Source organism: Oryctolagus cuniculus, chromosome 9, assembly GCF_964237555.1.
Source record: "Oryctolagus cuniculus chromosome 9, mOryCun1.1, whole genome shotgun sequence".
Lineage (NCBI taxonomy): Eukaryota > Metazoa > Chordata > Mammalia > Lagomorpha > Leporidae > Oryctolagus > Oryctolagus cuniculus.
This window is the reverse complement of record NC_091440.1, coordinates 3,417,642-3,431,626: the sequence shown is the minus strand read 5'-3', so window position 1 is coordinate 3,431,626 and position 13,985 is coordinate 3,417,642. Positions and strand designations below refer to the sequence as shown.

The 13,985-nt window shown below is 53.8% G+C and overlaps 1 protein-coding gene across 7 annotated transcripts in view; it reads left to right on the top strand.

The window, feature by feature from the left end:
* Positions 1 to 13,985, top strand: part of MYO16 (myosin XVI) — a 697,134-nt gene that overhangs the window by 614,142 nt on the left and 69,007 nt on the right. The gene's annotated exons all lie outside the window — the stretch shown is intronic.

Below are 13,985 nucleotides of genomic sequence, written 5' to 3'. Positions count from 1 at the left end.
AGGGTGGAGGGGAGGCAGTGGAGGTGGCCGTGTCAGAGGGTGGAGGGGAGGCAGTGGAGGTGGCCGTGTCAGAGGGTGGAGGGGAGGCAGTGGAGGTGGCCGTGTCAGAGGGTGGAGGGGAGGCAGTGGAGGTGGCCGTGTCAGAGGGTGGAGGGGGCGGCAGTGGAGGTGGCCGTGTCAGAGGGTGGAGGGGAGGCAGTGGAGGTGGCCGTGTCAGAGGGTGGAGGGGAGGCAGTGGAGGTGGCCGTGTCAGAGGGTGGAGGGGAGGCAGTGGAGGTGGCCGTGTCAGAGGGTGGAGGGGAGGCAGTGGAGGTGGCCGTGTCAGAGGGTGGAGGTGGCAGTGGAGGTGGCCGTGTCAGAGGGTGGAGGCGAGGCAGTGGAGGTGGCCATGTCAGAGGGTGGAGGGGAGGCGGTGGAGGTGGCCGTGTCAGAGGGTGGAGGGGGCGGCAGTGGAGGTGGCCATGTCAGAGGGTGGAGGTGGCAGTGGAGGTGGCCGTGTCAGAGGGTGGAGGGGCAGTGGAGGTGGCCGTGTCAGAGGGTGGAGGGGCAGTGGAGGTGGCCGTGTCAGAGGGTGGAAGTGGAGGCAGTGGATGTGGCCATGTCAGAGTGTGGAGGCAGCAGTGGAGGTGGCCGTGTCAGAGGGTGGAGGGGCAGCAGTGGAGGTGGCCGTGTCAGAGGGTGGAGGGGCAGCAGTGGAGGTGGCCGTGTCAGAGGGTGGAGGGGCGGCAGTGGAGGTGGCCGTGTCAGAGGGTGGAGGGGGAGGCAGTGGAGGTGGCCATGTCAGAGGGTGGAGGTGGCAGTGGAGGTGGCCGTGTCAGAGGGTGGAGGGGAGGCAGTGGAGGTGGCCGTGTCAGAGGGTGGAGGGGAGGCAGTGGAGGTGGCCGTGTCAGAGGGTGGAGGGGCAGTGGAGGTGGCCGTGTCAGAGGGTGGAGGGGCGGCAGTGGAGGTGGCCGTGTCAGAGGGTGGAGGGGGAGGCAGTGGAGGTGGCCGTGTCAGAGGGTGGAGGTGGCAGTGGAGGTGGCCGTGTCAGAGGGTGGAGGGGAGGCAGTGGAGGTGGCCGTGTCAGAGGGTGGAGGGGAGGCAGTGGAGGTGGCCGTGTCAGAGGGTAGAGGGGGCGGCAGTGGAGGTGGCCGTGTCAGAGGGTGGAGGCGAGGCAGTGGAGGTGGCTGTGTCAGAGGGTGGAGGGGGCATTGGAGCTGACTGTGTCAGAGGGTGGAGGCAGCAGTGGAGGTGGCCGTGTCAGAGGGTGGAGGGGAGGCAGTGGAGGTGGCCGTGTCAGAGGGTGGAGGGGGCGGCAGTGGAGGTGGCTGTGTCAGAGGGTGGAGGTGGCAGTGGAGGTGGTCGTGTCAGAGGGTGGAGGGGAGGCAGTGGAGGTGGCCGTGTCAGAGGGTGGAGGGGAGGCAGTGGAGGTGGCCGTGTCAGAGGGTGGAGGGGGCGGCAGTGGAGGTGGCCGTGTCAGAGGGTGGAGGTGGCAGTGGAGGTGGCCGTGTCAGAGGGTGGAGGGGAGGCAGTGGAGGTGGCCGTGTCAGAGGGTGGAGGGGAGGCAGTGGAGGTGGCCATGTCAGAGGGTGGAGGCGAGGCAGTGGAGGTGGCCGTGTCAGAGGGTGGAGGGGGCGGCAGTGGAGGTGGCCATGTCAGAGGGTGGAGGTGGCAGTGGAGGTGGCCGTGTCAGAGGGTGGAGGGGCAGTGGAGGTGGCTGTGTCAGAGGGTGGAAGTGGAGGCAGTGGATGTGGCCATGTCAGAGTGTGGAGGCAGCAGTGGAGGTGGCCGTGTCAGAGGGTGGAGGTGCAGCAGTGGAGGTGGCCGTGTCAGAGGGTGGAGGGGCGGCAGTGGAGGTGGCCGTGTCAGAGGGTGGAGGGGCAGTGGAGGTGGCCGTGTCAGAGGGTGGAGGGGAGGCAGTGGAGGTGGCCTGTGAGGGAGTAAGGGCTCCTGTCTGAATACAGGAAAGCAGAGAGCGGGGTGGGGCCAGTGCAGAATTTCAGAATAACATTTGCTAGTGACCCAAGCAGGGTACCACAGGAAATACTCTTTTTTAAGAGCGCTCTCTTGTTGACGTGAGGATGTCACAGTGGCTCCAGCTCTAAGCCTCCCACCACCTCCCAGTACTGCCACCCTAGACACCAAACTGCCAACACATGAGCCAGTGGGGGTGCCCAAACCACACCAGAGCTGCAGCATCCAGCCACGGATATGCGCCGAGATAAACACGCCCGCACCAAAAGCAGTATCTTTTATTTCCACATTTCCACACAGTTTTTGAAGCAGCCTCCTATGTATCTTCTTCCATTATGGAATTCACTTTCCGGTGATAAGAGATGATAAAAAAGTAAATACATAGAGTATTTTGGAAGATCATTGCTTGAGACAGAAATAAATAGGGCCAGGGTTACAGTGCAGGCTTGGGGTTGGAATTCTATATGAAATGGCAGTGTAGTCCTCATTAGAAAGTAGGACCTGAATCTAACACAGTTCCTTCTGTAACGACTGAACCGAACCACAAAAGCACATCAGAACAACCATCCCAACCGTGGGAAAGGACGACTGAGAACCCGGTGGACAGATCACGGGGCAGAGGCCGAGAGCAGCAGGACCTGGGTCACCTTTGCAAGGCTCTCACCTCTGGCTGTAAGAAGAAGTGGGCCGGCGCCGCGGCTCACTAGGCTAATCCTCCACCTAGCGGCGCCGGCACACCCGGTTCTAGTCCCGGTCGGGGCGCCGGATTCTGTCCCAGTTACCCCTCTTCCAGGCCAGCTCTCTGCTGTGGCCCGGGAAGGCAGTGGAGGATGGCCCAAGTGCTTGGGCCCTGCACCCCATGGGAGACCAGGAGAAGTACCTGGCTCCTGCCATTGGATTGGCGAGATGCGCTGGCCGCAGCGCACCAGCCGCGGCGGCCATTGAAGGGTGAACCAACGGCAAAGGAAGACCTTTCTCTGTCTCTCTCTCTCACTGTCCACTCTGCCTGTCAAAAAAAAAATTAAAAAATAAATAAATAAAAAAAGAAGGAGAAGTGGATCTGTAGAACTTGGAGTCAAAAGGCTGCTCTCCTAGCATAACACTTAGCTGAAGGGACAGTAGAAATCCACGAGGTTGGGGGGAGAGTCCAGTGTGTATGTGCAGCCCTGGTGATGTGGACATGGCAAGCTGGAACAGGGTGACCAACCAGGGCGGAATCTTCCAGGAGGACGTCAGCCTGCACACAGGAAGTGAGAACAGGGTCCTCCAGAAAACGGGGTGTTCTCCCGGTGAACCACACAAACCGGAAACAGCCTACATTCTAAACAAATCACAGTGCGCTCCCTGGGGAGGTGGAAGGAGCCACATTCCTGCATTGGGAATGCTTTGCCGGGAGAGGCGGAGGATGGGGACTAAGACCAGGAAAGCCTCAGAACCGAAGGCAGCACCAGTGAGAGTGAGAACCACGGGTGTGTACAGAGGAGCCCCAAGCCAGCGTGTACACTGGAGTAAGCAGCGGCCAACTAGGAGACAAAGTAGCGAGGAGAAAGTTGGGCTCAAAATGGAGCTTGAGCTGCCTCCTAGGAGCAGAGGAGGGAAAACAAGAGTTGATGACAAAAGAAAGATCCATCAAGAGCTATAGGAGATTTAAAAGATGTAGTCAACCCTCTGCATCTGAGGTTTTCACATCCACGGGTTCACCCAACCATGGATCAAAATATTCTAAAACTAACTGGGTATTATTCTCCAAGCCATACACTATAATGGCTACTTACATAGGATTTATATTGTATTAGGTATTAACTGTAATCTAGCAATTCTTTAAAGCATACGAATGTGTGGCTTCATGCAAATATTAGGCAGTTTTCTATAAGACTGGAACACTATGGATTTTGGTGCCTGACAGGGGTCCTGGAACCAATCCTCATGGATAGCAAAGGATGAGCATATCTACAAATACAAAGTGACAGAGAAAAAAAATGGATTAATGAAGAGGGTGCAAGAGCTCAGGTGTGGAATTCTGCCAGTTCTGTGTTACGGTCCAGAATCCAGCATGTGACGTCATACACCTGCCAGATTTTTATGGGAGATTTTGTTTCTTGGAATTTACCTTGGAGCTGCTTCCCCTCTGAGTCCCAGCCCCGCGAGCACATCTTTGGGAGGCTGGAAAGGGGCAGGAAGAAGACACATCCTTTCCTGTTTACCTTCTTCATCGTTTGCTTTTCCTTCTAATGCCCCATTCCTAACACGGATGACTCAGTGCCCACCACCACTGCCAGTGCTGGGGATGCAGCCGACTTGTTGCTCGGCTGTCGAGTGTGTTTTCTGGTGAGGTTTTTATCAGGAGTCAGAAGGGGCTGAAGGGGACTGAGTCCCTTAATGCTCTGGGAATCTCATCTATGACAGAAAAGGCAGCTACCCCCAGGTAGGCTACGCCAGCTGTTAGCAGTGGCTCTGGGCCCATTTGGTGGGAGAGATGGTGGCCTCGTAAGATAACGATGACACTGAAGACATCTCCCCCAGCACCACACAAGTCCAGTGCATCCTAGGCCTGTGCAGATACCGTAACCACCAGCCACAGGCAGCCATCTCAACTCAAGGCAGCCTAAATGTTTAAATTAAACGCCATTTAAAGTTCAGATCCTAAGTTATTAGTCTTCTTTCCAGTACTCAGCGGCCCCAGAACTGGAGCGTTCCATTATCACAGAAAATCGTAGCAGTCAGCTATGACTCTAAAGGCTTTTCTGCCAAGTGACAATACTGAACTTTTTGCATCTAGAAACATGTCACACAATTACCCTCGTTTCTCTCAGTGGGAAGGAAGAAGAGTTTAAAAAGCTTCGTCAACCCTGCTTCACAAGAACAACTGAAGCTGGCTTATTATTCAGCCCACCCCATGTCACATGTGGAGAAACCCAAGTTCCTTTGCCTGGCAAATAAACTTACCAAGCATCGTGGGTGAGGGGGAGCGAGAGGAGACCTCGTGGGTGAGGGGGAGCGAGAGGAGACCTCGTGGGTGAGGGGGACTCGAGGACTTTAGAGTACCAGATAATGAGGCCATGGGAAGGCTGCCCTGGCCTGATCCTGTCTTCTTAGCCAGGCCTTTTCCTCCAAGCCCTCACCCAGTAAACACAGTTGCAGTCAAGAAAGGCTGTAGGAAGGTCTTACTATTTTTTTCACTACCTTTGTGCCTGAAAAACATGAGACATTTTACAGGCTAATAAATGTTTACACTGCTCTGCACACCATGACTGAGCTAGGGGCACCAGTCGGAAATCAGATTGACTTTCGCAAAGTCGGGGGCAGTGGTGGCTGGGCCAGGAGGGAGTGGCTCCATCTCTGTCCCTGCTGGGAGCTCCCTACCGGGGGCCCTGTGCAGAGCTGCACAGTTTCTCCCATACCCTGCTAACACACTGGTGCACTGACTCCTGGTCTGCGCCTCCTGGGTGGGGCGCTGGAGGGGACTTAGTCTTTCCCAGCCCGTGAGGGATCAAGAGGAAGTGACAGTAGACCCCTCAGGAGGGCTCTTTGTGGGGAATGAAGACGGCCTGGCTTATAAAGCCACGGCCTGGAAGTAGCGAGCGCTCAGTGCAGCTACACAGCTCCTTACGTGCCTGTTGCTAACAAACCCCCCAAAGGCCAGTTTGCTCATCTGAGAAATGGGTACTAAATGCTCCAGATAGGACTGGGGATTAAATAACGACATAGGGTAGCTAAGTGGCCGCTCTCAGAGAAATTGGGAAAGCAGGCGTTCCAGGGTGGCTCTCACCTCCCTGTGTGACCATCTGTATTGATCCACACTGCCCGTCCCTTGACACCTGATGAGCACATGACTTCTGGAAAATGGCTGTACCAGCTCCTTTGTCCATAGACTTGGCGTACACGTGTAGCCACAGCAGTGCACTTGCTCTGTGGTTGAATGTGGATACCATGTTCTGTTTCTTTCCTTGACTGTCTTTTTTTTTTTAATTTTTTATTTGACAGGTAGAGTTATAAACAGTGAGAGAGAGAGACAGAGAGAAAGGTCTTCCTTCTGCTGGCTCACTCCCCAAATGGCCGCTGCGGCTGGCACTGCGCCGATCCAAAGCCAGGAACCAGGTGCTTCCTCCTGGTCTCCCATGGGGTGCAGGGCCCAAGCACTTGGGCCATCCTCCACTGCCCTCCCTGGCCACAGCAGAGAGCTGGACTGGAAGAGGAGCAGCTGGGACTAGAACCCAGCGCCCACATGGGATGCCAGCGCCACAGGCGGAGGGTTAACCAGTGAGCCACGGCGCCGGCCCTCCTTGACTATCTTGTCTGAATCTTCTCTCTGGAGCAGACTTGCCGTGTCGTATGCACTCAACACAGACATGATGGAAACATGGCGTACAAGAGTATGTCCACCGGGAAGTGGAATGAAAACCTAAGTTCCTTTGGGTGCAAAGAACTTTTCTTGTAGGCAGTGTTTTCTGAGGACTCCGAGGCTCTCCTCATAACGTTGTACAGATGCATTTTTGCGCTGTGTTCATTATAGTGAAGTTAGCTTCTCATCCGTAAGTCAAAGGCAGCACATTTTGGCAAAGTTCAAAATGTACCCGTGAGATGTGTCATACTTGGTTTGTCAGCGTAAGCCCCTTCGTAACAGTCTCTCCTCGTACCTGAAGTTGGACAGAAATTAGGGTTTCCATGAACGCTGTTCTGAGAAGTGTGTTATTGGAAATAACAGGCACACAGGATTGCACAACTCCCGTCTCTGACGCAATTGTTCATTCACCCAACACTAATTAAGTGTCTCTGTGAGCCTGGCTGTCTCTCTGGGGACCTGGCAGGCAGCAGGAGGGATGAATGGACAAACAAATCATGTGCTAGGCAGAGAGCAGTGAGCTCAGGAGGCTGGGGGCACCGCCAGCGAGTGACTAACCCTCCACGGGGCCTGGGCCTGGGTGCAGAGAGGAGTCTGACCCAGCAGCAAGCACAGGGAGTGGGGAGAATCTGATGGGGGGAGAGGAGGGGGGAGGTGATAGTGCTGCCCGGGCCGCCCCTCCCCCAAAGCAAAAAGTGATGCAAGCCATCACAACCCAGCAGAAGTCCTTTCTGTGCAGGTGCAGCTGCTGGTTAACCCACACCTCACCAGCTCACGTGCCAGCCTTGAAGTCAGCTTCGTCCGTGCCCTGGGTGCTGTGCCTTTGCTAGGTTTGCTCGGAAGCTAAGCAAGTCCACCCTGGAGGAGCTGGCTGATGAGGGAGCTGCCGCACACAGGTGCACGTGTTCTCCCAATGAGCAGGTTTCTCACTCCCCTCGTATTTCACAGATCCAACAGGCAGGAATCTTACTCCCAGTAAGGACAGCCTCCAGGCACTCGTGTCTTGAGACAGACGAGGACTTACAAGTCCTTGATGTGCCTTCGCAAAAAATTCAAAGGGGCAGCTATGTGTAGGGTGAAGTACCTGTCCACTAACAGAACTTGAGCATGACACAGGTCTCTAGATCATTCTACAGTGGGTCAGATAAGAAGGGTTCACTAAATGATGCAGTGGCTTGGGAATGCAGTCCAGCCCTTAGGACAGCAGAACTGGCCCTAAGAGCGTCCTCTGATGGTGGAGCGTCTTCCTGACTCTGTTTTCCGACATTTCCAAGAAGATGTCGTAAAGGTTTTACGCCTAAATCTTAGGGCTAAAAAACATAAGAAAATGCTCCGTGAACATTCATTTTTATAGCCCTCAAGTCCCTATTTGCGAACGGAGTTTCGGCATGTGTGTGCACAAAGACACGCCCCCAAACAGCCGCAAACCAAAGTGGCCTTTAGTTCTCTAACTGTGGCTCTCCACAGTTAGTTTAAAAAGAACGAACACCCAGTCCCGACACCCAGAGGTTCCAACTGAAGCCAGGCAGCAGGACAGGACCCTGGGCTGTCTGGAAATCGGTGGGGCTTGCCGGTGACCCCACATTGCTGAAGCAAGGCCGTACTCAGCAGAAGGCTATTCTGCCTCCCATGATTTCCTCCTGGCCGCGTGGCACTCACCCTGTTGACAGCTAGCGGCCGACGCCAGCTGAGTGTTTACCACGTGCAGGGCACGTGCTGAGCATCCCAGATCTTCAGGACATCCTGGGGGGGGGGGGACTGCTCACGTGACCTCTGGACAGGGGTACGCTGAGTCCCAGAGCTGAGCTTGTGCCCGGGAGGGACCCCACAGCCCCCTCCCACGGCCTCCACACAAGCCCCGCTACTTCTATTCAAAACACTGTAATATAAAAGAGGTGCCCCTCCACATCTAGAACAAAGCCGGAGGGAATATTAACAGTTATCTCTTGCTCACAACCCACCCAAACGTCGTGGTCTAAATAAGGCAGGGACCCTTCTGCCCACATCTCTCGGGGTCTGGGGGCTTCACCGGCGTGGCTGTGACTCAAAGTCTCCAGGCTGCTGCGGTGGGGTGGCTGGAATCATCAGAGAGCCAGTCTCTGGCACTGCGAGGCCAAGGACTCTCCAGGGACTGTCATCCGTCTCCTCTCCGTCTTTCCACACTGCCTGGGCGGCACGGAGTTCTTAAAGGAAAGCCGGAGGCTCCAAGGCAGACGGTTTAGGGGAGAGAATGCAGGTGGACGCTGCATCTCCTTTGTAAGTCAGCCTTGGAAGCCGTGGGGTCTCCCTGCTGCCCATTCACCCCCCAGGGCTGTCCCAAAGGCCCATCCAGGGTTAGGGTAGGACAAAGTGATCCTCCCTCTTGGTAGGCCTGGAAATACAGTTGTAGCCACTGTTTATAAACTCAGTCCGCAGTCTGGACAAAACCATTCACACGGCTCCCACACGAGTACACTCACCTCTCCCTCAGCTCCCCAGAGCCTCCGTCCATCCTCACATCTCATCAACGAAGTCAGATTGGGAGCAGGGCCCCCAAAGCAAGCCACCTCCATCGACAGATCTGTGGCCTAAGAGACCACGTCCTGTTTGCCCACACAGCCTGGACATTCGCTGTAACAGCCTCTTCTTAAATGGGGAGTCAGGTATGGCACAGTGGCCCCGGAGTGCAGAGCAACTCGGGGACCCCTGCTGCCAGGGCCTTGGAAGGACTTAATCCTAGCACCCGGCCGTGGTTCTCCATGGTTCTCAGCCCTGTGCTGTAGTCAGGCATCCCCTTAGAGTTATAATGTGTAATCTGGGAGGGGCTTGTCTTCTCAGCCTGCTACCTGCTCGTAAAATTCCAAGGGACCGCAGAGTCTTCATTTTGTGAGGATTCTGCCCCACCCAGGGGTAGCGGGGCAATTTCTTTGAAAGCTTCATGTGTTTTTTGTCAACCAGTTTCTAATCCGCTCCTTCAGGCCAAAGCATCCACACACCCATCTGGGATCAGCTTTGCCTCGTTTGGGCTCCCTGCAGCACTTCCGTGGGGCGATGCCCTGAGGTTCCTGGTAGTTTTGCTGTTGGAAAAGTCTGTGAGGCAAACTTTCAGCTTTTCTTGTGCCTCACAAGTCTGATAGGCCTGTCCCTGGCTGCGTCTTTAGAGCCTGTGTTCCTGAAAACTTGTAAATTCCACCTCTGCCTAGAAGTCACTTCTTGGGCTGGCGCCGTGACTCACTTGGTTAATCCTCCGCCTGCGGTGCTGGCATCCCATATGGGTGCTGGGTTCTAGTCTCGGCTGCTCCTCTTCCAGGCCAGCTCTCTGCTGTGGCCCAGGAGGGCAGTAGAGGATGACCCAAGTGCTTGGGCCCTGCACCCACATGGGAGACCAGGAGGAAGCACCTGGCTCCTGGCTTTGGATCGGAGCAGCACGGGCCGTAGCACCCATTAGGGGAGTAAACCAGCGGAAGGAAGACTTTCTGTCTCTCTCACTGTCTGTAACTCTGTCAAAAAAAAAAAAAAAAGTCTCTTCTTGAGAACTGTTTGCCACCTAGAGATCTTGGCATTGAAACATTCTGTCAGACCTGAGAAGTTTTGGTCCATTCTAGTTCATTACTCTTTCTTTGCTCCAACTTCTCTCCTTTAAGATTTATTTATTTGAAAGGCAGAGTTACAGACAGAAGGAGAAACTGAGATCTTCCATCCACTGGTTCACTCCCCAAATGTCTGCAATGGCCAGAGCTGGGCTGGTCTGAAAACAGCAGCCAGGAGCTTCTTCCAGGTCCCCCACATGGGTACAGGGCCCCAAGCACTTGGGCCATCCTCTGCTGCTTTCTCAGGCACATTAGCAGGGAGCTGGATCAGAAGTGGAGCAGCTGGGACTGGAACCGGAACCCAAAAGGGATGCTGGCATCACAGGCAGTGGCTTTACCCACCAGCTGCATGCCAGCCCTGCCCCAATCTTCAGTCCCCAGTCTTCCCAGGCTGACTCTGGGCAGGTGGGAGAACCCAGCATGCCGCATTCACACTCTGCCTGCAAATCTCCCAGCCAGCACCCCCTGCTCATTCTGTGAGTCTCCTGGTTCCCACAGCACTGCTGAACTTTCCACCATGACTTCGACAACGTGGTGTTTCCTCCAGCTTCCAGCATCTTCCTCCCCTTCCTCCAAGCCTCACCCAGAGCTTTCCTGGGGGCCCCTCCCACTTCCAGCGCCACGTTCGTGTATAGCAGCAGCCATCTTCCGGTTACCAAGCCCTGCAGTAGTTGTCACATTGTCACCTAACAACCCCCTCCAGAGTGCAATGTCTTGGGTACCAAGGGTGGCATACACATCATCTCTCACTGGCCGGGCTGCACGATGTGGTTCTCAGACAGGCTCTCCCAGCTGTGGTCAGACAGAGGCAGAGATCAGATCCTGGGTGGACATCGATGCTTCCATTTCTGGTGTCTGGGTTGGGAAAGCCCACACTGAGAGTGGAGCAGATGGCCGCTCCCTCCCTCCCTGCATAGCGTCTGCACAGGGCGTACGGACTGCTTGCAGGGAGTCCAAGCCTCCCAGGCAATGTCCCAGGAGGGCAGGAGCCAGGCAGAAGCTGTATTGTCTTTGGCAGGAAATAGCATCTTCTCGATGTTTTATTCATTGGGCAGCCACAGAGACTCTCCCAGGTTCAAGGATCTGGAAGACCACGCGGGACTGAAAATATTACTGAAGGCAGTTTTGGAAAATGCCATCTACCACAAATCCTTTGAATAATTCATATATTCAGAATGCTCTAATGTTAAAAAACAGGATAGTTCACTCACTTTCTAGAAGCTTGTGAGCTGTTGTGGTTTAGCCCATGGACAGTCCTTGGAATGATGAGTATTAATTAAACAATGTGCACTTGGGCATTCCTTCTTAAAAGTTGTCCGTTTGGGGTGCCTTGAATAATAGTGGCATACAGAGATGTCCCATAAGTTAGGGCAAGAACTTCATATCCAGCTTCTATTCTGTTCCTTTGCGATGGTTCTCAACATCACTCTTTTGTGCGTGACTACACAGAGTTTACAGAGGTCTGTGCAAGACCTTTGTTAGAACTGCGACCCTGCACCGCTCCCATGCCCAACACCACACTGTGACTTTCTCCCAGGACGGCGTCTTCGTAGCCTCTGTCACTTTCTTGCGTGCTGTAGAGCTGTCTCGTTTGTTCCAAGTCCTGTCTGTTGTTCTCATCACTGTTGCACTGGAGTAGAGGAAGGCAGGGAAGTTTCTCTATTTACTAGCGGGAAAAGCAGGTAAGTGAATGAGTGAGTCACAGTTCAGATGTGAACCCCAGTCTGCCTACCTCACTGGCCTCTTATGTTAATAATTCTATTTCCCCAAACTGGGACCAGAGGGCTCTGTTCTAAGGTACAGCCATTGACAGATATGGCTAAGTTAAATAACTCAGCAAGGTGACCACATCAGATGCGCTAATGTCAAGAATTCCTACAGATTCACAAAATACCAAATTATTAAAACAATCCAAGATATCTATTGATATTTCAGTAAAATTTATGTATTTTTCTAAGATTAACATCTGTGCTTCCAGAGAAATAACCTCTGATAAAGACGCAACGCTCATACAGAAGATGTGGCCTCTTTCAAAATTAACTCTTACCAATAATTTGCTATTTTTCAGAGTATTGCACCTTTTGCCAAGTTACAAAGTCTGCATGTAATAAGTCTTTAGAGACATTTCATGCTCTTGATTTTCTTGTTAAATACATGTTTGTGTCAAGGATTCAAATGTGTTGATTGACTGTAAAACCTATCCTTGGCGTCATTTCAGGAGAGCCCCTTTCTATAGTGTCCTCGTCGGTACAGATGTGCTGTGCTGAGTTCTGTCCGTGTCCTCGTCAGTACAGATGTGCTGGCTGAGTTCTGTCCGTGTCCTCATTGGTACAGATGTGCTGTGTTGGTTGAGTTCTGTCCATGTCCTTGTCAGTACAGATGTGCTGTGCTGAGTTCTGTCCGTGTCCTCATCGGTACAGATGTGCTGTGTTGGTTGAGTTCTGTCCATGTCCTCGTCAGTACAGATGTGCTGGTTGAGTTCTGTCCGTGTCCTCATCGGTACAGATGTGCTGTGTTGGTCGAGTTCTGTCCATGTCCTCATCAGTACAGATGTGCTGTGCTGAGTTCTGTCCGTGTCCTCGTCAGTACAGATGTGCTGTGCTGAGTTCTGTCCGTGTCATCAGTACAGATGTGCTGTGTTGGTGGAGTTCTGTCCGTGTCCTCATCAGTACAGATGTGCTGTGTTGGTGGAGTTCTGTCCGTGTCCTCGTCAGTACAGACGTGTTGTGGTGGTTGAGTTCTGTCCGTGTCCTCATTGGTACAGATGTGCTGTGGTGGTGGAGTTCTGTCCATGTCCTCTTCAGTACAGACGTGTTGTGTTGGTGGAGTTCTGTCCGTGTCATCGGTACAGATGTGCTGTGGTGGTGGTGTTCTGTCCGTGTCATCAGTACAGATGTGCTGTGTTGGTGGAGTTCTGTCCGTGTCCTCATCAGTACAGATGTGCTGTGTTGGTGGAGTTCTGTCCGTGTCCTCGTCAGTACAGACGTGTTGTGTTGGTGGAGTTCTGTCCGTGTCATCGGTACAGATGTGCTGTGGTGGTGGTGTTCTGTCCGTGTCATCAGTACAGATGTGCTGTGTTGGTGGAGTTCTGTCCGTGTCCTCATCAGTACAGATGTGCTGTGGTGGTGGAGTTCTGTCCATGTCCTCTTCAGTACAGACGTGTTGTGTTGGTGGAGTTCTGTCCGTGTCATCGGTACAGATGTGCTGTGGTGGTGGTGTTCTGTCCGTGTCATCGGTACAGATACGCTGTGGTGGTGGAGTTCTGTCTGTGTCCTCATCGGTACAGATGTGCTGTGTTGGTTGAGTTCTGTCCACGTCCTCATCGGTACAGATGTGTTGTGCTGAGTTCTGTCCATGTCCTCATCGGTACAGATGTGTTGTGCTGAGTTCTGTCCATGTCCTCATCGGTACAGATGTGTTGTGCTGAGTTCTGTCCGTGTCCTCATCAGTACAGATGTGCTGTGTTGGTTGAGTTCTGTCCGTGTCCTCATCAGTACAGACGTGTTGTGGTGGTGGAGTTCTGTCCGTGTCATCGGTACAGATGTGCTGTGGTGGTGGAGCTCTGTCTGTGTCATTGGTACAGATGTGCTGTGCTGGTTGAGTTCTGTGTCCTCATCGGTACAGATGTGCTGTGCTGGTTGAGTTCTGCCCGTGTCATTGGTACAGATGTGCTGTGTTGGTTGAGTTCTGTCCGTGTCCTCGTCAGTACAGACGTGTTGTGTTGGTTGAGTTCTGTCTGTGTCCTCGTCAGTACAGACGTGTTGTGTTGGTTGAGTTCTGTCTGTGTCCTCGTCGGTACAGATGTGCTGTGTTGTGCTGAGTTCTGTCGTGTCCTCATCGGTACAGATGTGCTGTGCTGAGTTCTGTCTCTGTCCTCGTCGGTACAGATGTGTTGTGCTGGTTGAGTTCTGTCGGTGCCACATCACTGGCTTAGTTGAATCAGCTTATTTCCTGCAGGAAGCTTCCTGGGCCTGGAGGAGCTCACTTAGCTGCCCCTCTGGCTTTCTCCCACCTTATCTCCAAAAATCACTGAAACCCCTTCCAGCACCCCTACCTCACGTAGGCCCTAAGAACAGGGTGCAAGCGTGTTCTCCTCTCCACTCCAAGTTTCTTATGAGGGT